Genomic DNA, 26,155 nt, shown 5'->3' on the forward strand with positions numbered 1-26,155 from the left:
AAAGCTAAGATTCAAAAAAAATCAAGTAGCTTAATATCACACTGCTACTAAGTAGCAAATTTAGATTCTGAATTCACATGTTTGTTTTAGTGCTGATTCCACCTCTGCCTTCCAGAGGCAGCAGGAGGTAGACCTATTGATAAGGGTTTTGTGAAGATTAAGCAGAATGATCAATGTTTCATAGCAACTCAATTCACAATAAGTAAGCTATGGAACCAATCTAGGTACCCTTCATCAGATGAATTTATAAAGAAAATGTGATATATATATATATATATATATATAATGGGATATTTCTCATTCGTAAAGAAGAATGAAATTATGGCATTTGCTGGTAAATGGATGGAACTGGAGACTAACATGCTAAGTGAAATAAGCCAGTCCCAATAAACCAAGGCCAAATATTCTCTCTGATGCTAACACACAATAAGAGGGATTGATAAGAAGTTCACTGGATTAGACAACGAGGAATGAAGAGAAGGGAGTGGGTTTGGGAATGGGAAAGACAGTAGAACGAATTGAATATAACTTTCCTATGTTTTTATATGAATACCTGACTAGTGAAACTCCATATCAGGTACAACCACATGGATGGGATCCTAATTAGGTTTAAGTTGTACTATGTATATGTATACTATGTCAAAATGCATTCTACTGTCATGTATATCTAAAAAGAACAAATAAACTTTTTTAAAAAAGCAAAATGATCAAGGTAACATATATGCATAGTGACTGGCCATAATAGATACATAAGTTCCTTTGAAAAATTTCTGATGGGGATGTTCTCTGCAATACACTGCATAATCAAACTTAATGAGGAGTTCCCCTATGGGGCAAATGAAGAGCAACATTATAAGCAAATTACTGTTTCTGTTTCTACTTCTCAGTCTCTCTCTTTCCCATCTGTACTCCCTCATGCCCATGCACATGCACACTCACACACATTCACACTCTAGCACTGAACAGTTAAAACATGAAAACACAAGTAAAGGAATAATTGAGGTAAAAAAATAGTGCTCCAAATTTGACCCCCTAATGTTACCCATTGAGGGTAGTATGTTTTACATCATTTTCTGCCCTATGAAGTATAAAACTGAGCCACGTAGACAAGAAGCAATAACAGAAAGACAGTTCACATAAGGCAGATGTGCAACCTGAAGCACATAAGTGGAAGAGAGGGGAGGTCTAGGCTGACAGATGTTATTTCATGGAAATGCAAATGCTCTTCTTTGCAGCAGGTGGCATGGAAATCTCCTTTTCTCTGGTTGCCATACTGTGTCCTCTAATGGCTCTTGAGTAGCGGGGTGAATAATGTTTTCTGAACTACCTGCTTTAAACTTTCTTTATTCCATTATTCAAATATTCAGTAAAGACACCTGAAATGCATTGCATTAAAGTGCAATTATGTTGGAACACAGTTCTCCATGAATCTCTTACAATTCTGCACATCTTGGGAACAGAGGTCCTCTCCGTTTGTGATCCATATCATCATTTTAAGAATGTTTATATAGTAAAGAACCTCAGAAGGGAGGCATAGTTTTTCCCTTTACAGCCAAGGGCAGGCATACTTATTCGACATTATAATGGATTTATGTGCCTAAAACGTAGGACTTTATCTCCAGTTACACAATCCACTGAATGTGCCATCACTTGGCTCTTGCTCCAGTAGGGATTAGGCCATGAAGAACCAGCCTAATGCTGGCTGCTGCTATGAGTGTGTGTAATAACCTGTCCTTGTCTCTGACCCATGAGTCTTGTGTCTTCTGCCTGTGTCAGTGAAGCTGTGGCAGGATAACTTTGTAGCCTAATAGTAGGTAAATCCTCATGATCCTCACAGTTCTTTACAATGATGATGGTTCAAAAGGATGATATGAGCCAGGACTTGTCCTGAAGCCAAAGTATATGCTGATGAAGGAGACCTGTGCCCTGAACTAAGGGAGGTTAGGGGAGGCACAGGGAGTCAGTGGAAGGTGGGGTTGGGTGGCTGGGGATGGGGACCGGGGTCTGGACCAGGACATCAGTCTTTATCAGGAGCTCAGATTGTTTGAAGTCTCTCAGCTTCTGTGTAATAAACAAGTCTCTCATTTTAAATGCCTATGAATCAAGGCTAGTTCAATCATGCAGGCTGCCTATAATGATCAGGCAATTTATGTATGGGTAAGTAAATGACGAAGAGTGGTTGTGACAAGGAAAAATATGTCACAATTTATCATTATTTCTTTACTATCATTCAGGTATTATGACATATGGGTGGAATGCCATATCAGAGAGAATTAGACTCCACTCTTGAGATGCATAACGAGAAAAATAGGGGATTCTTTTTACCACCGAATATGATTCTGCGGAGTTCCAAAGTGCTTATTGTTGCCATATTTTAAAGAAAATGTAACTCGATCTTAACATGAAAGCATAAAGATTATCTCTGAAAACTAGCACATAAAAGAAGTTTAAGTGATTAAATATAACTGAAAACTTTTTCTAAGAGAAAATTATTTCCTCCTGAGAATTTATTCTGAATGTCATGTTAGCGAATTTTACCTGATTATCTCATATTATTTTAGTTGTTAAATTCAGAATAGTGTTCTTTAAAACTTTTTAGAGGAGGGGATTTTTAGTTCATGACATTTCAGTTTATTGTTCTTTTATCAAGCAGGGATATGGTGTGCTTTGAAATTACTGCTCTACCACCCGTACCACACATGCAATTTTGCCGTTCTTGCTGACATAAATGTCAAGTGAAAGAATGTCCTTTTCATTATACTGAATTTTCTCATATGTAATAATCAACCTCCATAATTTGTGAATAATAACTTGTCCAATAATGACATTGAACTAGTCTATAGTGTCCTTTTACGTCTTGTCCAGCCCTCCTTAGGTTTCAGCAGGGTAGAATCCGATTAGGTGGCAATTCTGCAAGGGGTCTCCCGTGATGTTTCACACGGAGAAAGTCTCTAAAATCTTTTCACCTCTCAGTGTGTTGCAAAAGGTTGTGAAGTATTTCAGGGATATGAACAAATATATATTCCACAGGTAAACATTTCTAAAGCAAAGAATTGAAAACCAAAATGCTCTAAAATCATATTTTATGGAGTATTACATTGAGTGTTTTGATTTCTATGACAGTTCCATGTTTTGTTCCATAGGGCAAATATTACTAACCTAAAAAGAATTTGACAAAAAGGAAAAAGTCTGAAATTTCAACTGTGAACTTCAGGAAATCCCCTCTAGCCCCCACCCCCCACTGGACCATTGTTTTGTTTTTTGTGTGTGTTTTGTTTTTTGTTTTCTGGTTTATGGTTTTATCAGAAGCAAGTGGCAACTAATTAGAAGCAAGGTTGAAAGGAGATACAAATTAGTTCCTGGACCTGAAAATTTGGGATATTTTGTAATGTTCAAAGTAACTTATAGTTCAAAACATGCTTTGGGTTCTAAAGTTTAATGCGTGCTTCCCCCCTCACCCCACCCATGGCTTTTGTCTCTATGACAGTGAAATATTTTTAGAGAGTTTAAATCCTGAATGGAAGGCTGAAACACTACTCTGCTTTGCATCTGTTCAACCTGCTGTTTGAGAGGGTCCTAATCCGAGGCATGAAATATACCTTAAAATAGTATTTTGAATAAGAACAATAGCCCTTTCTAAGCAGAAGGCCATTCCAGGCATGCTTTCATGTCTAACAAATGGAAGAAATGATTTACAGTAAAAGGGGTAGAGAGAGAAAAGGGGAGGGGGGGAGGGGAGGGAAGGGGAGGGGAGGGGGGATAGTAGAGAATAGGACAGACAGCAGAATACATCAGACACTAGAAAGGCAATATGTCAATCAATGGAAGGGTAACTGATGTGATACAGCAATTTGTATACGGGGTAAAAGGGGGAGTTCATAATCCACTTGAATCAAACCGTGTAATATGATGTATTAAGAACTATGTAATGTTATGAACGACCAATAAAAAAAAAATAAATAAATAAAAAAAAAAAAAAAAAAAAAGAAAGTACCAGGCGGCTGATAATCCCTTACTCCTCAATTTGAAGAAGCTTTTATTACAAACAAATGTAAACTCGTGTCGTGTCACCTAAGAGGTAATAACGGTTGCGATAAAAACATGCATACAAAATTATGCAAAAGCTTTCCGATGCTAAATATGCTTTGTGATCTGAGAAGGCAAGAGTGAAACAGAACCCCAGGCCCGTAGGCTCCCAGCTTTGTTTCCCCAAGTAGAGAAAGTGTTGGTTCTCTGCTGGAAATGTCAACTTTGAAAGACTTATTTTGCTTCACCGGCCTGAAATCAGACTAAAACATATCCTCAGTATCTTTCCATTGAAGGTATGGATTCAGGCCCATTTGAAGACACACTCAGGTTTCCTTTAGCCTGTTCCAAAGCAACAAGAATCTGAACTGAACGTGTTTCTGCAGGGCCAGGGAGCCTGCTGATTTCAGATAAGCATGTGACCCTACTAGGTCTTTCAAGACATCCAATATCCAGACCACCAGGAAGTCCAGACTCCTTCCAGGGCTAGAGAAGAAAGCAGTGAGTGCAGACAGGTGACTTAAAAGAATGAGCCAAGCCACAGGAGTCATCTAATTAAAGGATGGGGAGACACCAGGACTCTACTTTGGGCCCTGGCCAACAAAGGAATTCTCACTTGGTATTGGCTGCTTTTCTTTCCACAAAGGCAGGTGGCTCGGGCCTCTCTGCCTGAGCTACCAGAAAGGGATTGAAAGCAGTCTAGATGCAGACCTCCACTTCTCTCTCTTGGCTATACTCATCAGCTACTGTTTCTTTGTATAGCACGTGCCTCTGGCTGTATTAGGGCCACCATAAATTTATTAGACTCTTCACTTTTGTGTGCTAAAGAAGAAAACTAAAATGGGAAGTGGGGTTAAAAAAGTATGACAAAGTAAATTATGTTTTATGAAAGATTTTTACTTTTAGTGAAAAACAATTTCTGGCTCATAAGAGTATAAAATAACTATTTGCTGACTATAATAGAATAAAAGCATGTTGGCTGGGTACTTTCGAAACTTTTATTAGATGTGATATAATTTAGTAGCATCTACTGGTGATTTCTTTTTTACAGCTCTTAGTTCTTAAAAACGTCTTATGTTTCTTGCTCTATGTCCCTTGGGCCTTGTGGTTTTTATATGTTTTAGGCATCACTGCCCACTTCAGTGTGATTCCTTATACTCTGAGAAAAAGTCTGATGGAAATATCTAGATTTTCTTTTGAGATTCCAATCCTAGAACATAAATCACTGCAGGATATCAAAAGAAGAAAAAAAAATGGAAGGAAAATGTAAAAGAGATGGCAAAAGCTATTCCAATGCAATAGTGTATAGAGAAGTAAGAGGTTAGCACTCATCTAGATCATTAATTGTAACAATTAACCTTCATGGAGTGTATAACATGTCCAGGTGTTAGAGCACTGAACAAGATATAAAATTTCCACCCCCAGACTCTCACATCTAATAGGGAAATAGACAATAAAAATACATAATTTAAAAAATAATAGTAGATGATTATAAGAGCCAGGGAGATGAGGGCCTTGGGGTAATGGATCCAGGGTAACGTGTGGTGAGTGTGTAAATAGTGAGCTCAGGCAAGTCTCCTCTGAGGTGGTGGCATCTGACAGAGAGTGTCACAGTAGTAACTTTCAGTCTTATCCAAAACTAATGAGGAAGCAATAGAGGGCTATGAGCAGAAGAGTGATGTAATGTTTTATTTTTACAGCTATATTGAGGTATAATTGACATGCTATAAACTGCAAATGTTTAAAGTGAATGAGATGTTAAATTGTGACCTATCTATATATCTGTGAATCCATTGCTGCAATCAACTTAATGTATCTGTTCTTTCCCTGAAAGACTTCCTGATATCTCCATATAAGTCCTCCATTCTGCCCCAACCCACTTGCCATTCAGTCAACTACTCACCTGATTTCAATCACTGTGGAGGAATCTCCATGTTCTGGAATTTGAACATCCCATCCTAGACTTGGAATATTACAAAAGTGTCCACTCTTTTTTTTTTGGGGGGGGGGGGGAGGGCAGTGTCTGGCTTTCTTATTCAGCATGATTATTTATTTTGAGAATCAGTCATGCTATTGCATGCATCTTTACTTCATTCTCTTTTAATACTGAACAGGATTCCATTGATAGAGATGTTCCAGAGTTTTCTTATCTCTTCACCTGTTGAAAGACATTTCATTGTTTCCAGGTCTTTTGCTGTAATAAAGAAGGTGGCTGTGAAATTTTATGTACAAGTCCGCCTGAATATATACATATATACTTTAATTTCTTGGATAAATATCTAAAAGTAGAATGAGTCGTATGGTAGGTATATTTCTAACTTTTTAAGAAATTGCCAAACTGAAAAAAAAAAAGAAAGAAAAGAAAAGAAAAAGGAAAAAAAGAAACTTAAATTATTTTTGCACTTTCATACATTTCCACTAAAAGGATGTGAGGGTTCCTGTGTCTCTATGCTCTGTCAACACTGGTAAAGTCCACGTTTTGTTTGTATATTTGTTTAAATGTTAGCCTTACAAATGGTCATGTAGCGATATCTCATTGTGGTTTTGAATTGTGTTTCTCTAATAACTAACGATGTTGACATGTTTGCATGGAAATATTTGCCATCTCTACGTCTTCTTTGGTATAGCAACTGTTCAAAAACTTGCACATTTTTCTTTTTCTCCTGTTATTATTATTAAATTGGTGTTATTATTATAAATCGATATTATTATTATTAAATTGATTATTATTAAATAGTTGTACATATAAATGGGGTACCATGTGATGCTTCTCTACCTGTATATATTGTGTAACATTCAAATCAGGGTGAGCCTAGCTATCTCCTCAAACCCCTTCCTCCTTTCTGTGCCGGTACAATTGGCCAATCTTTTCCAATCGCTCTTTCCCCACTTCTCTCCCCAGTCTCTGGTAAGCTCTATTCTACTCTTAATTTCTATGAAACTGTCTTTTTTTGTATTCCACTTGAGTGAGATCACTCAATATTTGTCTCTCTATGCCTGGCTTATTTAATTAAATGTAATATTCTCTTGATCCATCTATATTGCCACATGTGACAGGATTTCATTCTCTTTAGTGGCTGAATCCTATTCCATAGTGTACAAGTACCACATTTTCTTCATCTTTCTTTACTTGATGGATGCATGCTGTTTCCAAACCTTGCTGCAAAGAACAGATGAGTACAGATGTCTCTTCACTGCACTGATGTCATTTCTTTGGATGTACACAGAGTACTGGGACTGCTGGATAGACTCCTATTTTTAACTTTTTGGGTAACCTCCACTCTTTTCCCACAATGGCTAATTTACATCCCACCAACAGAGTACAAGGGTTCCTTTCTCCACATCTCACCAGCACCTGTTACTGTTAGTCTTTTTAATAATAGCTATTCTTAGCGGAGTGAAGTGATAGCTTATTGTGGTTTAGATTTGAATTTCCCTGAAATTAATTATAAGCATTTTTCATATGTATTTTTTCTTCTGAGAAGTATCTATTTGCCCCATTTTAATTAGATTTTTAAAAATCTTTGACTTATCTAATTGTTTGAATTCCTTACACTTTCTGGATATTATTCCATATATATTACAAAATATATACTATATATATTTAATTTGCAAATATATAAGATAAACATATATGATATATATGTGTGTGTGTGTGTGTGTATATATATATATATATATATATATATATGTTTCTGTTGTTGTTTTGTTTTGTTTTTGTTTTTGTTTTATTTGCAAATGTTTTCTCCCATTCTGTAGGTTACCTCCTCATCCTGTTGATTGTTTCCTTTGGCTGCACAGAAGAGTTTACTTGATCCAATCCCATTTGCTTATTAATGCTTTTATTTCCTGTGCTTAAAGGGTCTTATTCAACAAATCCTTACTCATTTCAATGTCCTGAAACATTTCCTCTAGGAATGTCATAGTCTCAGGTCTTACATTTAATTCTTTATTTTGATTTGGTTATTATATATGGTGAGGTAGGGATCTAGTTTCTTTCTTCTGCTTGGAGCTCGTCAGTTTTCTCAATGTAACTTATTGAAGAGACTATCATTCCCCAATGTGTGTTTTTAGCACTTTTGTGGAAAACCAGTTGGTTATAAAAGTTTAGGTTTAATTAAAGCCCGTATAGTTCTATTTGTTTATGTGACTATTTTTATGCTATTTGGATTACTACAGCTTTGTAGCATAGTTTGGGATAAATCCCACTTGATCATGGTTAATAATCTCTTCGATGTACAGTTAATTGCTTGTTAGTATTTTTTTTGAAGATTTCTGCATTTATGTTCTTAGGTAAAGTAATGATTTTCTTAGTTTATTCTACTCAAGACTACAGTGGTTGTTGGGGGGTTTTGTAGTTCTGTACAAATTTTATAATTTTTTTTCTAGTTTTATGAAGAAAGTCATGATTTTTTTAATAAGAATTGTATTAAATCTATATATTTCTTTGAGTAGTATGGAAATTTAGGGGGTGGTTTACCGGGGATTGAACCCAAGAGCACTGAACCACTGAGCCATAACCCCAGCCCTTTTCATTTTTTGAGACAGGGTATCACTGAGTTGCTTAAGGCTCACTAAGTTGCTGAGGCTGGCTTGCAATCTTGCTGCCTCAGCCTCCTGAATTGCTGGGATTACAGATAGCACCACCAGGCCCAGAAGTATGAATATCTTAACAATACTGATTCTTCTAATTCATGCACATGGGATATTTTCCCATTTGTTACAGTTTTCATTGCAGAAATTATTCATCTCTCTTTGGTTAAATTTATTCCTAGGCATTTTTTTTTTCCTGCAGCTATTGTAAATGAGATTGTTTGCTTTATTTCTTTTGCATATAATTCATTATTAGAGTATAGAAATGCTACTGATTTTTGTGTTGATTTTGCATCATGCAACTTTGCTGAACTTGTTCGTTAGTTCTAATAGATTTTGGTGAAGTCTGCAATTTTCTACATATAAGATCATATCATCTGCAGACAGTGACAATTTGATTTCTCACTTCCAATTTCTTTCTCTTTTCTTTCTTTCTCTTGTTAGAGTGCTCTGTACAGGACTTTCAGTACTATGTTGAATAAAAGCGGTGAAAGCACTTGGAAAACATTCATATCTTATTCCAACCCCTAGAGACATGTTTTTTTTAATTTTATATACATTTGCTTGATGTTATATGTGGGCTTATTATATACAGCTTTTATTGTGTCAAGGGATGTTCCTTCTATACCTAATTTGTTCAGAATCTTCATCGTGCAGAGATGTTGAATTTTATCAAGTGCCTTTTCTGTAACTATTGAAACGATCATACCTTTTTTGTTTGTTCTTCAGATCTGGTATATCACATTTGTTGATTTGTAGATGTTGAAACATCCTTGCCTCCCTGGGATAAATCCCACTTGATCATAGTTAATAATCTCTTTGGTGTACAGTTAGATTCTGTTTGTTAGTATTTTTTTTTTTTTTTGAGGATTTCTGCGTCTATGTTCTACAGAATATCCATTGGTAGTTTACTTTTCTGTTGCATTCTTATCTCGCTCTATTATCAGAATGATGCTGGTCTCATGGAATGCATTTTTAAAAATTCCTTCCACTTCAATTCTTTTTAATATTGAAATGAAAAAAGTGGTGTTGGTTCTTCTTTAAATGTTTCATGGAGTTTTACCACTGAAGTCACCAAGTCCTGGGCTTTTCTTTGTTGGAAGACTTTTTATTACAGATTCAAAGCCTGTACTTATTGTCGGCCTGTTTATGCTTTCTGTGTCTTGGTTCACCTGTGATAGGTTTTATGTGTCCAGAAACCTCTCCATTTTTTTCTGGATCTTCCAACTTGTGGCAAGTGGGTTTCTTTATGTAGATTTAAGCTTTTATAGACTGGTATGGTCACAAACCTGGAGGATGTGGAAGAACACATTTATTCCCCCATATTCTTTCCTTGTGGAACTGTGAAATAACACAATTTAAAAGAAGTTTGGCAGTTTCTAATAAAGCTAAACATACTTTTGTCTAAGATCCAGAAATTTTGTTCTTTGTAATTACACAAATGAATTGAAAATGTGTGTTCTATCAAAGCCTGCCTAAGAGTGTCTATGCTAACTTTAATTACAGTTGCCAAAAACTTGGAAATAATTAAGATGCAGGGATGTATAAAATTGTGGTACATACAAACAATGGAATACTATTTAGCACCTAAAAATGAGATTGAAGGTCATGAACAGACAGAGGAAACTTCAATGCATACTACTAAGTGAAAGAAGGCAATCTGAAAAAAAGTCACATACTCTCTGATTCCAACTATGTGACATCCTAGAAAAGGCAAACCTATAGAAACATCAGTGGTTGCCAAGGATTGGGGGAAAGGCAGAGATGCATAGAGGAGTAAGAGTTTTATGGAAGTGAAATTAGACTTTATGACACTAAAATGGTAGACACATCATTATATGTTTGCCAAAACCAAGAGAATGTATGATATCAGGAATAAACCATAAAGTAATCCACAGACTTTGAATGATAATGTGTCAGAGTATGTTCTTCAAATGTGAGGGCTGGCTGGGATCTGGTGGTACATGAGAAATCTATATACCTTATACTTAATTTTTCTGTGAAGGTAAAATTTCTCTAAAGATCTTTTAAACAGAGAAAAGGAAAAAGACATAATAGCTTAGCTTCTATTTCTCTTTTTATATGTGTGTGAGATGCTAGAGATCAAACCCAGTGCCTGGTACATGCTAGGCAAACAGTTTATCACTGAGCTTCACCCAAGACTCTCTTTTATATTTTTAAAATTTTACATTATTAGAAGATTATTGGAGCCCATAAAAGATAGAATAAATCATGTCATACTAATCATGATAATTTAATAAAAAAGAAATGCATACTATTCATTATATGTAAGGTTAAAAAGTTTGCATGAAGTATGCCACTTAATTTTTTTTAAATGGTATTTAATGATAAGTACTATTAGAGTTTACTTTGTGCAGTTGTAGAAACAGGTACAGAGAGATTAAGTAAGTTTCCTGATTATAGAGCTAAACAATAAATGAGAAAGCCAAAATTCAAGTTTGGAGCTTTCTAACTTGAGATTTTAGGTTATGACATTCTATTCTATACTGCCTTTCAATTACAGAGAGAAATTTTTAAATTAACTTTAAGTATTTTTGAATGGAACATGTAGTATCTATTACCACTTAAATTCTTATTGTTTATTTTCTCTTACTATGCTTTTTCTTGGCTTTATTTTCTTCTTTCATGTCACTATTTTTATCTCTCCTTTTTAAATACTGAAAATATCAAATTCTCACCAAATATTCATGTTATATTACTCTATAACATTTAAATGTGTCTAGTGACATTACAGATTAACATACTTTATTAACTTAAAATGCTTATTCTTATGGGATTATATTTGCCTTTATGAAAAGATGTACTAATTTTCTCATCTGGGACGACCATAAATAAAATGTTTCTCAGTTTGTAATAGCTTATGGACCTAGGAATACTATTAATAATCAAGTCAAACCTAGGCAGGCTGTGCACTCTCGGTTGCTGGCCCTGGGCTTTTGCACATGGCTGCCACCAACCACCAGATGCTCACAGGCGATTTTCCCATTCATCCTGAAAGTACCAATCATGAGCATTGAGGTGCTTTAGCAGGAATGAGTCAACACCACTTCGAAAACAGATGGATTCACATGTCCTTGGGACTCCTGTGCAAGGGAACATATTACCATGAATAGTTCTCTATACAAGTTTGTAGGTTAAGCTTCTGCCTATATTTATATAGAAATAATAGATTTTTATATTTTTCTGTTTGCCTGCTTCCAATTTGACTATAATTTAATTCTGTTTAGCATTGCCATCTTAGAACAGTCAATATCATTACCAGAAAAGCCATAAAATGACTCTTACCTATTACTAAAAAAAAAAAAAGGCAATTTGCAAGCTACTCTGCACAAATAAACATAAAATTGTATCTCTTACATGCTGAAACAAATTTTTAAAATGAGGGCTGAGCCAAGTAACTGTATATATTAGATGCTTGGAGTTTTTGTTTTTTACATCAAAGTTACCAAATTTAGAACATGTTGCCAAGTTAAGAGCCATCATACAAAATTCAATTTTACTCTTCCATAAAGACTTTTAGAAACCTAGTTATATAAGCACATGAGTCTTCTTAGTGATAAATAACAAATTTATTAGCACTGCTTTAATTTTGAACCACCAATATTTTGATGATAGCACATGTCCATCTTCTTGTAGATCTTGATGAAATTCTGTGCTTTTTCATGTTTGTCAAAAATTTTAGAAACTGCATTGTTCTCTGGGCTATCTTATTATAAGTAAAGATCTAGGAAGGGTTGATTTTTTATTCATTCCATAGAGTCTTGGTTGAAAATTCATTAATTCTTTTAAATCTATTTATGGTCAAAAGTATTAATGCCTTTTGAACTTTTGAGATATTGAAGTAGGGCTTTTTCAGTAGATATTCTAGCCCTTAATTTATTATGTTTTATTATGTCTTATACCTAAAGTCTATTTCCATTATGAGAAATTCAAATGTCTTTAATAAATAGTCATTGATTCTTGTTCTTTTTGTGAACATATGTGCATATCTTGGATCTCAGTGGTTTTCACAAAGATTAAAGTGATATTTTGGCATCTGTGTGGAATGAGATCATAAAAATACTTTATAAACTGAAAGATGCACAAAGATATTAAAAATAATACCTTTGCTGGTGAGAGTCAACTAAGATGGATTCACTGCAGCTTATAATTGAATCCAAAAAACAATATATTATGACCAAAATGAATCCAGTGTTGCTTTGTACTTATGACTTTAAAATTTGACATTTTACAAACAGGTGTGGCTTTTTATTCTTTATTATAAATTTCACAAAAAATATTAAAAATTGCTATTTGTGAATTAAGTAGCATATAAATTATACCATATATTTGCTATTATTCTCAGGAATGACTACTAGTATCTATCTGAGGCAAACATACAGAATTAATTATCAATTAGTTCTATTTCATGTATTAAACATCTGTGATATTTCAGGCAGATATTGTGTTAGATTTAAAAATATAAAAATGTAACTGAAATATGGTTTCTTTTCTTGAGAAATGTTTTATTAAATATTTGTGGTAGAATAATATATATAAACTTACCCCTAAGTCAATTTCCATTAGCAGTAGTTTCCAGAATTTTTATCTGATAAAAATTTGTGGGCAATAATAATGTTAAGGTTGGGGGTTGCAGAATTTCTACAGCTTTTGAGTTTGCAAAGCAAGCACTGTGTTTTTACTGACATTATGTATTTATTTGAAATGATATCTATTTATGTGGTGGAGAATTTGAGAGTGTGTGGAAGTCCAGTAACTAAAAGCCACTTCTTGCAATTAATTCTACTTACTGAGAATATGCCATAAAACCTCCTGATTCGTGTATGTATTATATTTCCAAGCATTAAAAAATTTCAATGAAAGAATAACATAAGACATTGAAAAGTAGTCATTGGCACAAGCTCAGCTAACTAGTGAATTTTGCACTGATTTAGAATTTGAACCATGTGTATTTTACTGGGAATTCATTCTTATGCTTATTTACTATTATTACTGTGCCTGTTATATATTTACTATCTGATGTCTCACTTGATAGCTATAAAATCATCTCTTCCCACTGGTTTGTGGTAGACACATTCTTTCTCACAGTTGTCCAGGTGTGGCCAATGTCCACTGAGGCTACTGACAGGATGAGGCAGGCATCCTGTTCCACAACCACCTTATCCTCTTAAAGTCAGAGTTCCACACCTCCCCCACCACCCACAGGTGAAATCTGAAAATGTAGCTTTAATTTTATGAAGAAACGATTCACAATGTCCTTCTGAAACCAACTTCAACTAATTTTTAATTTTTTTCAAATAAAAAATGCATTCAGAAATTTTAAAAATTGCAATCTGTTCTATCAGACTGTATCTAATGTAATGATGTACAGGCTATAGAGAGTTAAGGTTAAAATTTCATTTAAAATATAAGATTAATTATCCTATGTATTGTTTAACCCATTATGATCCACAATAAATAAGTTATCCCTGTTTTCTTACAACAAAGTTGAGATGAGTGTATGATTATCAGCATTCTACAGATGCACAAACAGAAGTCAGAATATGTAAATAACTTGCCCAAGATCACACCGTAGTGGTATGGTTGTGATTCAAACCCAGGCATTCTGGAAAAAGTGCTATTTACTGATCATAAAACTATATTAAATAATGACTGATTTTCTTTTCCTCCTTAATGGAAAAGAGTAGGTAGGTGAATAAATTATATATGGACTGTTAGGAGGTTACTTGTTTTCCTACCCTCTGTCAACTGTCTAATAATGAGTCTCATAAAAGTGAAAATGAATTCTTAAACTCTTGCCTACAGTGTGGGCTAAATTCTGTTTGTTTTTCAAAGCAGCTTTAGAAGGGAATACTCTGTAACAATGGAGAGACAGAAAGTAAGATAAAAGGAGAGTGTTTGTCAAAATTGCTTTTACAATAGGATTAATAATTTAGAAGTAATCCAGCTGTGTTTTTCTTTTTCATGTATGCATGAAATTTGCATTCATGCAGTTCACACTGTCTCCCCACAAGATTCCCTGAAATACTGCCTTAAGATTTGAGTCCAGCTGTTGCTACGGCTCAGTGGTGGAGTACTGCACCCGCATAGGCAAGGCCTGGGTTTGATCCCCAGCACCAGAAAAAAGCAAAACAAATAAATAGTAATGAAGAATAAGATTTCCAACTCCAGACTTCCTGTGGGCCAGTGTTATCATAACAGCAAAGGCTTGTCAAAAAAGGACCGTAAGAAATGGCAGTGAAGATGAGACCTGAAATGTAGGCATATTCTGATCCACAGTTTCTAACCATTCAACGAGAAGGATCTCATTTGTAACCGCAGCTGCTTCATCAAACCAGAATGTGCAGGCCCAAGGATAAACTTCATCTTATTTCCTCATCTGCTGTTGGGAGGGATGAAAAAGAGAGGAAAAATGGAGTGAGGGGCAGGAACAGAGGTTAAGTGAAAGAATAGAACTAAAGGGCTCCTGGAGCTGCCCCAGGGACAGAAGGTGCAATGACCAAGATGTGTGTGGGTCATCGTTTCCCTAAAAGCATATTTTGTTCGAATTACAATTTTTTAAAACATTTATTTTTTAGTTTTAGGTGGACACAATATCTTTATTTTACATGCATGTGGTGCTGAGGATCGAACCCAGTGCCTCCTGCATGCTAGGTGAGCGCTCTACCACTGAGCCACAACCCCAGCCCCTCGAATTACAAATTTTAATATTTAAAAAAATGTGCTTACAGGTAAAGGAGTTGTTGTCTTAGTTTGCCACGGAAAAAACTTTCTATTCTCTCATCCCAGAGCCACATGTGTGTGCACGTGCACTATTAAAGCTTAGACTCTTTTAATCCTTTTTCAGAATTTGATATACAGCCTCACAATATTAAGAAATATGTGGTAGGTAAGTTGCTAGCATGAAAGCTGAAGAAACACCTATGAAAACACCCCCCCACCCTGCCGCACAATTGAAAAGGTTGGTGTCTAATATGTGGACAGATTCACCAACATGTCCCCCAGGTTAAATTAAACCTGTGTGGAAAAACAATGTAACTCTTATACAAATTGATTTGAAAGCTACTTCATAGGTTTTTCAAGCAGTGGCAGGCTCAGTTGATAAAATATAATCATATCTTCAGAGTAACCTTCTGAGATATTAACTTGACCAAAAAAAAGCAAAAAAAAAATTAATCTTATTACTAATAATAAAGCTTCACAAAAATACTAAAGAATTTTTTTTTACTTCTATTCATCAGGCTTGTCTAGAAAGAAACTGATGACACTTCCAAATTGAATAATTCAGGGACAGTTAATGGTTCATTTTCAGTGGGTGTGAACGGAGTCTAGAGAAAATACAAGGGATGTTTGAGTAACCCACCCAGTAGGTAAATGCTACCCACACTCTTGAACAGGCTAGGAGAAGCAGCATTTTCTAGGACATAGAGACAGAGAAGCTTTAGTGCAGAGGGCTACCTGACAGATGTTGAGAAATCCAATTAGGGACACAGTCAGCAGGTAGTGACACTTCAAGGAGAGAAAGGTTCCTCTAATCTCCCTAATCTTCCATTCTTATAATCTCCTGCTGAGTTCTGCATCAGTAGATTGAAACCGGAAGCCCGGAGCTAAGGAGCCAGTATTCATATCCACACAGGTGTGCCTCCTGGGACCCACCCAGGTGTACCTCCTGCCCACAGAGCAGGAAGGATCTGAAGGGACAAATAGAATATGTGGAGCAGACTTGTGAAAATAACATTGGAAACTCAAAGAGAGAATGTGTGTCTTTATTATGGAAACTCCAGGGTTCCCAGACAGAAAAATTAAAGAGCCAAAAGCTTAGGTAAATGTGAGTATGTATAGGAAAAATTCAATCAATTAATAAGGAATATATTTTTTGAAAAACAAAACATACAAAAAGGAAAGTACTGCTAGATATGTCTTTGGGTGATATTAAGAAGACTACCATGAGACAATGTACATGACCAGTAGAAAATTTTAGACTAATAAGAAAAGCAACAATTTTTGTCAATAACGTGTTTTTAGAATACCAGAGATGTGGCAAGTTTCCTGTTTTTATGTGAATATAATCATATAAAACAGAATTGTGAAAAAACAAAACTACTTATAAATCATTCTGTATAAATGTTCAACAAGAAATTGTTCACTTAATGTATGAGTATATGGTAACCTGACTTGACATACTGTGAAGAAAAAGCAGTAACCATTTTTACACACAAGCAATTGATGTGAAATCATTACCTTCTGCAGATTAGCAACCATGGCCTCTACTTTCTGTCCCTTTGTGACTGTTAGGATGTGTGAGTTTAAACCCTCAGGACTTGTTCTCTGGTGCTCTGACAATTCAGCCAGTGATCAATTTACTATTTACTATATTCTTTTTTTTTCTTCTCCTTTACCCAAATGAGGCTCAGTTTGAAACATTTTCAGTACTGGAGTGTGGAAACTTAAAATAAAATCTTTTGATCTCATTCTAGGAATTACAATTACTAACTAATCAGACTGGCATGATTTATCAGTAGATAAGCTTTCTTTTAGCAGTGGGCAGAACAAGGACATGTCTGTGCATGATTTTTAAAGAGAGGGTTCATAACCCAATTGAGTCAAATGTATGAAAGATGATATATCATGAGCTTTGTAATGTTTTGAACAACCAATAAAAAAATATATAAAAAAAAGACAGGGTATCACAGTCTCCATCAGAGGATTTTTAAAATTATTTTCTAACCAGTACAATTGTTTGACATCTCCAAAAACAAATAATTTTTATTCATTATTATAATTAGTAAATGTGTAAATACATGACATTTCTATATCAAAGATAGGATGACTGTAATGTCAGTCTTCATTGTACAGAAGAATCTTTGTAGGGTTAGTACTTTCACTTAGAGAAAACTCCCTATGTATTAGTTATCAGATTTTCACTTGGAGAAACCCCCAAAAGTTGTACAGAAGTATTTTTAAAAGCGCTTCCTGGTCTCAACTGCTAGACTTTACATAGTGAAGGAGAAGTTAGATAAAGTCAGCAAGTTTTTCCAATACAGTTTCATTTAGGAGATGATAACATTTATGTTTAAGAAAAATTAAAAGAGTTTTCAGAAAATTCTATGTGGTACAAAACAATAATAAGTGTGAGTACTTACAAATGTCCTCAGAAATCTTTGGCAAATTCAAGTTTAAAAATCCCAGTAATCCTAGTATATATTTATACCAGCATTTGAAATTGACTCCAGAATTCAGAACATACTCATGTAAAGTTTATCCTGCTTGCTTCAATGGAAATTCAGCAAGGTAACCATGAAGGTATTCTTATGACCATTTTGCAAATTCAGCAAACCAGGACCAGAGAAGGCATGTGATACATATGGTTACACGGTTAACTCTAAGAACCATAGTTATAACAAAATTATTATGACCATAAATCCTGTGAATTTTTTTATTCACCCATCAGGCTTAACTAAATAACTTACTGCCCTTACATTCCAGGTTCTGGTCTGTCTTGGAGAATTTAAACATTAAAAGTTTCATAGAGCTCTTTTGACTGCTTGTACACACAACACACACACACACATGTTTATGATTTACAGTATTTACTCCATAAAAAATAAGATTTGCCACTTTTATTTTTTAAAATTATATTTTATAAAAAAGACTACCAAAGTGAATAAAATTATACACATAAAGATGTTTAAAGAAGGTAATATACTGTGTGTGTTAATAGCCAATACAGAAGGTAATATACTGTGTGTGTTAATAGCCAATATGGATGAGCATATGTCTGCTCAAACCTGTTTCTCCATGAAGACATGAACATACATAGAGGTTCTTCTTATTTGTTTTAAAAGAAATGAAATCACCCTTAATCCATTTTTCTATGGTCCCCTTTTGAATCCAATAATGTAGGATGAATATTACCTTTGGCAGGAGAAAGATGTAGTGTCATTCTTGCATTATAATTTCTGTAAAAACATCACACCAGTATGTAAACTCACATATGTAGGGACCCAACATGCTCTCTTGCTTTTTAAGGGACTGTTCTCTTACCTCTTCCTTCCTCTTCTTTGCCGGTCTGTTGGACTCCTGGGCTCCCCCATCACACTGTCTAGAAACTCGTGTTAACATACTTTTTTAATGTATCCCCCACGGCATTTTGCATACTCATATAGTGAAATCTATGTCTATATACAAATATGTGTGTGTATGTGTGTGTGTTTAGAGAGGTTCTGACTTCTGTCCTGCTATGTTTTACTAAGAATCACATTATACCTCATGATTTTACTTCTCAACATTTTACTTTTCACGCTCAGTATTACCTTATAGAAATTCCTTTGTGTCAAACGGCAGGAATTCAATTCATTCTTTTTTTTTTTTTCAACACTGCATAGTGTTTTAAGGTATGAGTTTTACTATAAAATGTTTATATTTCTATGAATGAGGGTTGTTTATTAATCAGGAGAGAGAAACAACAACCTTACCACAGAGAATATAACAGAGAGATCTGTTGCCTGGCTATACAAGATCATTCCCTATATAAGAGAAAAGAATGAAAAGGACACAAAGATATTATCAAAGTAGGAATTATAGAAGCAACCCTCCTCCCTAGGTCTGGGAGTATAAAGGAGAGAAATTGGAACAACTAGGAACTTGGAGGAGTGTCCCATGGGACTGAAACTCAGACTCTCAGGAGGGAACCAACTGGCTGGAGCCGATGTCTGTACAAAGAGCAATGTCCCAGTTTTGGGGTTGCAGAAGGCGTGGGAAAAACTGTACATCGTATTTAGTTGTTTCTACAGGAGGGATCTGCAGCTCTCAGGGCGAAGAAGCATTTCTAGGATGATACTCATGAACACAAGAAGCAGACGCAAAGTCAACGGGAAGCAAAAAGAAGGGACTGAATCTGTTTTCCATCTCTAGTCTTCCAGTTTCCCTGTAGAGCACCCTACTAGCAAAACTTGGTAGGGAGCCAGATAGCAAAACATAAATGTTGCTTACAGAGTCCAGCCCAGAGCAGAATCTAAAAAGATGTGTTTCAACTTAGACATATTATGTTAACAATGGGCACATCTTCACGCCCAGATCTTTTTCTGTGGAGAATTGACCTCAGTGACCTACTCATTCACAAACTCTTATGCACTAGTGCATTTACTTCTCTGGCATTGATTCTCTGGCATTTACTTCTCTGGCATTTTATGCACTAAACGTAGTGCATAAAATGTTATTTCTAGTATTAGATATCGCCAGGTATTTTTTCAAATGATACTGGGACAAATTAACACTTCTACTTGGATTTTTTTTTTAGATATTCTTCCTTGCTGTCCCCACCCAGCAGCAGAGGTGATCACTCTTATATTCCAGCAAGAGCAATATAAAGCTCCATCTGGTTACCTTACCTTCCATATTCCTAACTGCTTGTGACTTTAAACACCTTGTCGTATATATCTGACCATCTGTACTCCTTTATTCAGTGGATTTCTGTTTCTTTTGTTTAAGTTTTTTTCTTTTTGGGTTTCTTTCTGTTGCTTTTTTAATGAATAGGCAAAACTTATTTGGATATCATAGACATTGAACTCCTTCAGTCTCTTTGTGGAATTGTTTTTGAATTTAATTGTTTATTTACTTTGATTCTGGGTATGTTTTCAGATAGAATATAATAGAATACATGAGTAATGTGTAGTTTCTGGGTCCTGCCTAGTTTTGTAGATCTCCCTGACCCCAAGACTAAGTTTGTTTCAAAGGTTTTCGTTGTTAATACAGAAGGTTTGTTCCTTCTGGGGTCTCTGGTTGTACCTGATATGTGGTGGGGTCTGTCTTTTCTTGTACCTAGGTAGCCATTTGTCCAGCAGCCCTCATTATATCAGCTATCCTTTAATATTGTTGGGAAATGCCAATGTTGCTGTCTGTGACATTCTTTGATCTATTTCTAGAGTCCTTACTTTGGATTACACTGATCTTTTGGTTAATTTCCTATGGCAATACCAAATGGATTTAATCACAATAACTTCATATATTTGATGCCTACCAGAAGAATACATCCTCTTTTGGGGACTATTTTCTTGGTTATTCTTTTTCTTTCTTCACACAAAGTTCTATCTTCTGTCTTCTCTCCCAAAACTAAAATAAATTCCATTGGAGATTTAATTGGAGCTATTGCCTTTTTTATGTCAATTTTATGGTAATTAAATTTTGTTAAATTATCTTCCCACCGAAGAATGATGTTTTCCTTTGTTTAAGTCATGATTCATACTCCTCAGTAGAATTTTATATTTTGTCTTTTTAAAGAAGATTTTATGCCTTCCTTGCTAAATTGATTCCTAAGTATTTTACGGTTTTAATCCTATTATTACATTTCTGGATATTTAATATTAAGAGAAAGCTATTGGTTTCATAGAATTTCCATTAAGATAGATAAAATTACTATTATTATTATTATTAGTAGTAGTATTACCAGAGATTGAATTCGAGGGCACTCAACAACTGAGACACATCCCCAGCCCTATTTTTTTGTATTTTATTTAGAGACAGAGTCTCACTGAGTTGTTTAGTGCCTCACTTTTGCTGAGGCTGGCTTTGAACTGGCCATCCTCCCTTCTCAGCCTCCCGAGCAGCTGGGATTACAGACGTGTGCCACCATGCCTGGGTAAGAAAGATAAAATCCTCAAAATAAATAAATAAATATAATGGCTTAAAAGAAATGCCAGTTTCTTTCTCTCTGACCACAGTTTAGGGTGTATGTTCCTAACCGGTAGAGGACTCTTCATCACATGGCCATTCAAAAACCCAAGAGAATTCAGCTCCACCACTTGGCACTTGGATTCTGGTTCACTGAGAGTTTGCATACCAATATAGAGCCAAAGTGACCTTGGAAGAAATTGTATGAGAGATTTATGTGACATGGAGGAACCTGAGAATTGTTAGCTCTGTTCACTTCTTTTTGGAGGGAATTTGTTCTCACACAGCCTGTAAGAGAAAGAATACTGGGAGAGAGAATGCCACTCAGAAAATTTATATCCAGTTACTCTTCTGTTCATACAGAAGAAGGGGTGAATGCATCTCAGGAAACCTAGTAGGCTCTGCCATGGTGCAGTTATCCTGAATCTAACCCCCATACTGAAATTTCATTAACTGTAGTAGTTTTCTTTAACTAGAGATGCTTGAGATTTCTATAATATCATGTCATCAATAAGAGAAAATTGGGATGGTTTTTTTTTCACTTCTTTTTCCATATATTTATTATTAAATATTTAATTTTGTCATTATTGTATTTGCAAGAAACTCCAACAAGTTGAATAATAATAGCAAGAGCAAATGTCCCTGATATAACTACTTTAATGTGTATAGGTCCGGTATTTTACCATTTAGAATAATATTTTGTATTCAGTTTTAAAATATCATCTTTATCACTTTACAGGGGTTTCTGTCATTTCTTGTTTTACTTAGGACTTTTATTAGAATAAGACCTATGAATTTTGTCAAGTATCTTTTCAGCATTTATTTACGAACTACATTTGTCTCTTTCAATGTATTAATCTGATGAATTATGTTGACAGATTTCATAAGGAAATACTGGAATACATTTTATTTATTTTATTCTGTGGGATTATGATATACACTACTGTTATAGCAAAGATATATAGTGATCTTTAGATACAGGCTAATAATTTCAAAAAAAGTTTTGCATCTTTATTCCAAAATTAAACCAAAGGACAATTGTCTTTTCTCTTTAAATATTTAAAGTTTCATTTACACAAGATTAATGAATTAGGGAAACTTATGCTTCTATTAAAAGAATAATATAAATAATATTGGAATTATGTGTTCTGAATAGTAAGAAAAACATGTCATGAGATCACCATGACCTTACCCTGCATAGGTGCATAAAGACTTTCATTTCCTTTTTCAGTCTTTTCTTGGTTTATTTTCTCAATTTTCTGTCTTCTTGTTCTTGAACAAATTCTAGAAACTCTTATTATCTTAGAATGGCATTTATTTCCCCTAGATTTTTAAATTTGTTATAATAGTGTTACAGGTAACAGTCTTCTATTATTTTCTAATCTTTTTTGTGTCTATGATTATGTTTCTCTTTTTTCTTGTTTTCTTACATATTTTTGCTGTTTCTTTTAATAAGTCTTATGGGACGTTCATCTATTTTGCAGTTATTTTCAAAGTGCTTCCTTTAAGAAAGTCTTTTTCTACTTGTCAATTTAATGCATTTAATAAAGATTTTATATTTTATTATCTTATTTTCATTACATTTTATTTTACTATGTTCTCTAAAAATGAAATCATTTATAGTTATAAATTTTAATCTGGATACAACATGCATTGTTCCCAGATGTTTTATTTATTTATTTATTTGGTAGCAGGGATTGAACCCAGGGGCACTTAACCACTGAGTCACATCCCTTGCACTTTTTTTTTACTTTTAATTTAGAGACAGGGTCTTCCCAAGTTGTTTAGAGCCTTGGGCCTTACAAAGTTGCTGAGGCTGGCTTTGAACTTGCTATCCTTCTTTCTCAGCCTCCCAAACCTCTGGGATTACAGTTGTGCCACGTAGTGCCAGCTTCCATAGTTTTTAGTATGATGTTTTTTAAAGTTCCTGGCTATATTCCAGAGAGTTTTCATTCCTTTAAACCAAACATTATAAAAAAGTCTAATTAATTTTCAATTGATTGATTTATCACCTCTCAAAATTGCAATTCTAATAATTGGCTTGAAAATTTTGTTAAAGAATTTCTGAAGAAAAATATTTTTAAATGTTTCATAGACATGCTTTTCATTCGATGAACATGAGGGTTTTTTATATATGTTAATCAAATTTTATTACATTATCCAATTTCACTGCCCTTATTTTTTGTTTTTAAGTCACAGTTTTTAAATAGTTTCTTCTATTCCAAGCTTTAATTACCACCCCCAGCAAAAAAAAAAATTCTTCAGATAACTCTCCAAATTACCATAATTTTTCCTCTTTTCAAATACTCAGTTTTTAGCCTGGGAGTATGGGGAAGAACCCTACAGAATAGCATCATTTCAGTGATTTAATGAGGATATCTCAAATTGATCTCTTCGTGCAGGAATATTTAGTGTCTTCTTCAATTTACATTAAAAAAACTTGAGTTTTCTTACTACCTTCTTTGGAAAAACAATATAGTATACAAAGAATTCATGTGTAGAGAGATATATACATGACCAACCATATTGCACATTCTTTAACATAGACCATTCCACTTTAAAGGAACTACATCATTTAGAGGATAACATTAAAAATACATTAAAATAAGATTTGGTATTGATTTTCTCATTTGCTAATCTCTCTTCCTTGTTGATAATAAACATCCAACTCTGTTTACGAAGATCAAATTTGAAAGCAATAACAATAACCATAAAATAAAGCAAATAATATATCAAATGAAAAAGTTCGAAACCTCTTAAAGATATAAAAATATTATTGTGAAATTATGAGCCTCTCTCTGCATGCTCTGAATGATATGCTAAAAGTCCAACATTGTTTTAAAAATAATTATGAAACTACGTCTCTCTGTGTGCTGTGACTGACATGCTATGATCCAACATTACTGCCTCAAAATTCCGCACTTTTAATGCAGACCTGACAGAAACTCTTGTTGGTTATTGACCTCCAAAGTCACTATAATTTGGGTTGCAGTAAGATTTGTTAGACTCTGAGACAGCTTATATTTAATCTAAGGTAAAGTATTTAAACTGATCATGAGGTATGACAACCATATTGACTAATCTACAAAAAGGAATATGTCATTGCAGCCGTAATGGGACAAGCCACCCAATTAATTAGCAGCAAATTGGACAGATCGCCTTGGAAGGTTTCCAAGAGAGAAAGCGCTAGATGCTTTCCTTCAAAAACAAGGCTGATCAACTTCCTTAATATCCTTGTGTATAAAAAATTTTGAACTTTCATCCTTAAATTTCATATGCCCAGAATTTAATCATAGTGGAGGCAGAATTGCAAGACAAAGGAATTAAGATGTTTACCTGAAAATTGTGACTTTAGGTTTGGGCATGTGGCTCAGTGGTAGAGTGCTGGCCTAGTATGCTTGTGGTCCTGGGCTGAATCCCCATTACCGCAAAAAAAATAAAAATAAAAGAGAGAAATAAAAGGAAAGGAAATTGTGACTCTAGTAACCAACAGTGATAGTGATGCCAATGAAGAGAATAGATAGTACCTGTTTATTATAATCCTATGATGAATTCACTGACAACTGCAAAGAGAATCTGACCCTCCTTGTTTTCTCTCAAAATAGCACAAAGTTCTGTTTGATTTGAAAAATTAAGTAATCTAATACCAAACAAGTTTCATGTTTTTCTTCTTAGTTCTTGCAGCAATACTTCCAATTCTTGTTTCTTCTTCACATCCTCAAATACCATGTACATACAGAAAACATAGCAACCACCACAAGTCTACCCCCAAAGCCTATTGTATTCTGTGGCTTATATACCTCTGTTCTACACAATAATGTGTCAAAATCCTGAAAAGATGGGTTGACTTTGTTAACTAATCTCCAGAAGAGGAGTTTTGATGTCCATAGAAAAAATGTCCCTCCCCATCCCAGCAGAAGCTAATCAGGGGAGGTCTGTGGGTAGCAGGTACATCCATCTTCAGTTGGATCCCAGGGTTGTTATGAGGAGTGGCTGATGGTACAGTGACTCATCTCGGTCTGTAATAACATAACAACTCCAAGGTGATATCCATGGTTGTATGATGTTTCATATAAAGAAAACAGGACTGTTCAGCGAGAATCTCTGTAAGCCTATGCATGACTCAGTCACAGCCTGCAGTGAGTGTAGCTGCTATTTTTTCACTTTGACACATCTGCCATTTCCCATCAGCACCATATTTCTGAAACAGTCTCAAGTAGTCATCATGGGGCAATTTCAGCCCCACGGGTTTTTGTGACCCTCAGCCCTCAGAAATGACCTCTGTCAAGAAACACTGCTGTAGTCTACTCAGGTCTGCTTTGAGGTTGAGTCTAGAAGTTAAAAAAAAAAAAATTTACTGTGACAAGAATATTTCAATGACAATGTTGATTCACATCCTTCACAAATTTTAGGTTTCCTGAACTGATTTTTCCAACATTTTCTCTACAGGAGAGGTATACTGTGACCTCATTCTACATGTAAAATGCATAATGCCCATAAACTGATTTTTCCAGTTGATTATCCACTTACAGATAATTGGCAGAGTATAAAGCATAAACAGACTGGACCAGTCCAAAGGCCTCAGGGCTGGTCTGGCTTGCACTAGATCTCTGATTGCTGGAAGTGGAATGTCTCTGGCCTTCCAATGAGAGGGGTCTTGTCCTTAAGGTCTCTTTCCATTTTAAAATTGCATGACTTTTAAAAATATTTTATTCGAAATCATTTTTCATACTACTTTGCATCCCAACTGGAAATTCTTTAAAAGAACTGGCTTTGAAAGTTTTAAACATTTTTTTTTTGGTTTTAAATTTTAGAACTTACAATTTAGAAAACATTTTAACTTAAA

The 26,155-nt window shown here is 34.7% G+C and overlaps 1 protein-coding gene across 8 annotated transcripts in view; it reads left to right on the forward strand.

Annotated features, from left to right (window-relative positions):
- The window catches only part of Marchf1 (membrane associated ring-CH-type finger 1), a 410,023-nt gene that overhangs the window by 240,335 nt on the left and 143,533 nt on the right, over positions 1-26,155 (forward strand). The window lies entirely within an intron of this gene.

This window comes from Urocitellus parryii, chromosome 14 (genome assembly GCF_045843805.1).
Source record: "Urocitellus parryii isolate mUroPar1 chromosome 14, mUroPar1.hap1, whole genome shotgun sequence".
NCBI lineage: Eukaryota > Metazoa > Chordata > Mammalia > Rodentia > Sciuridae > Urocitellus > Urocitellus parryii.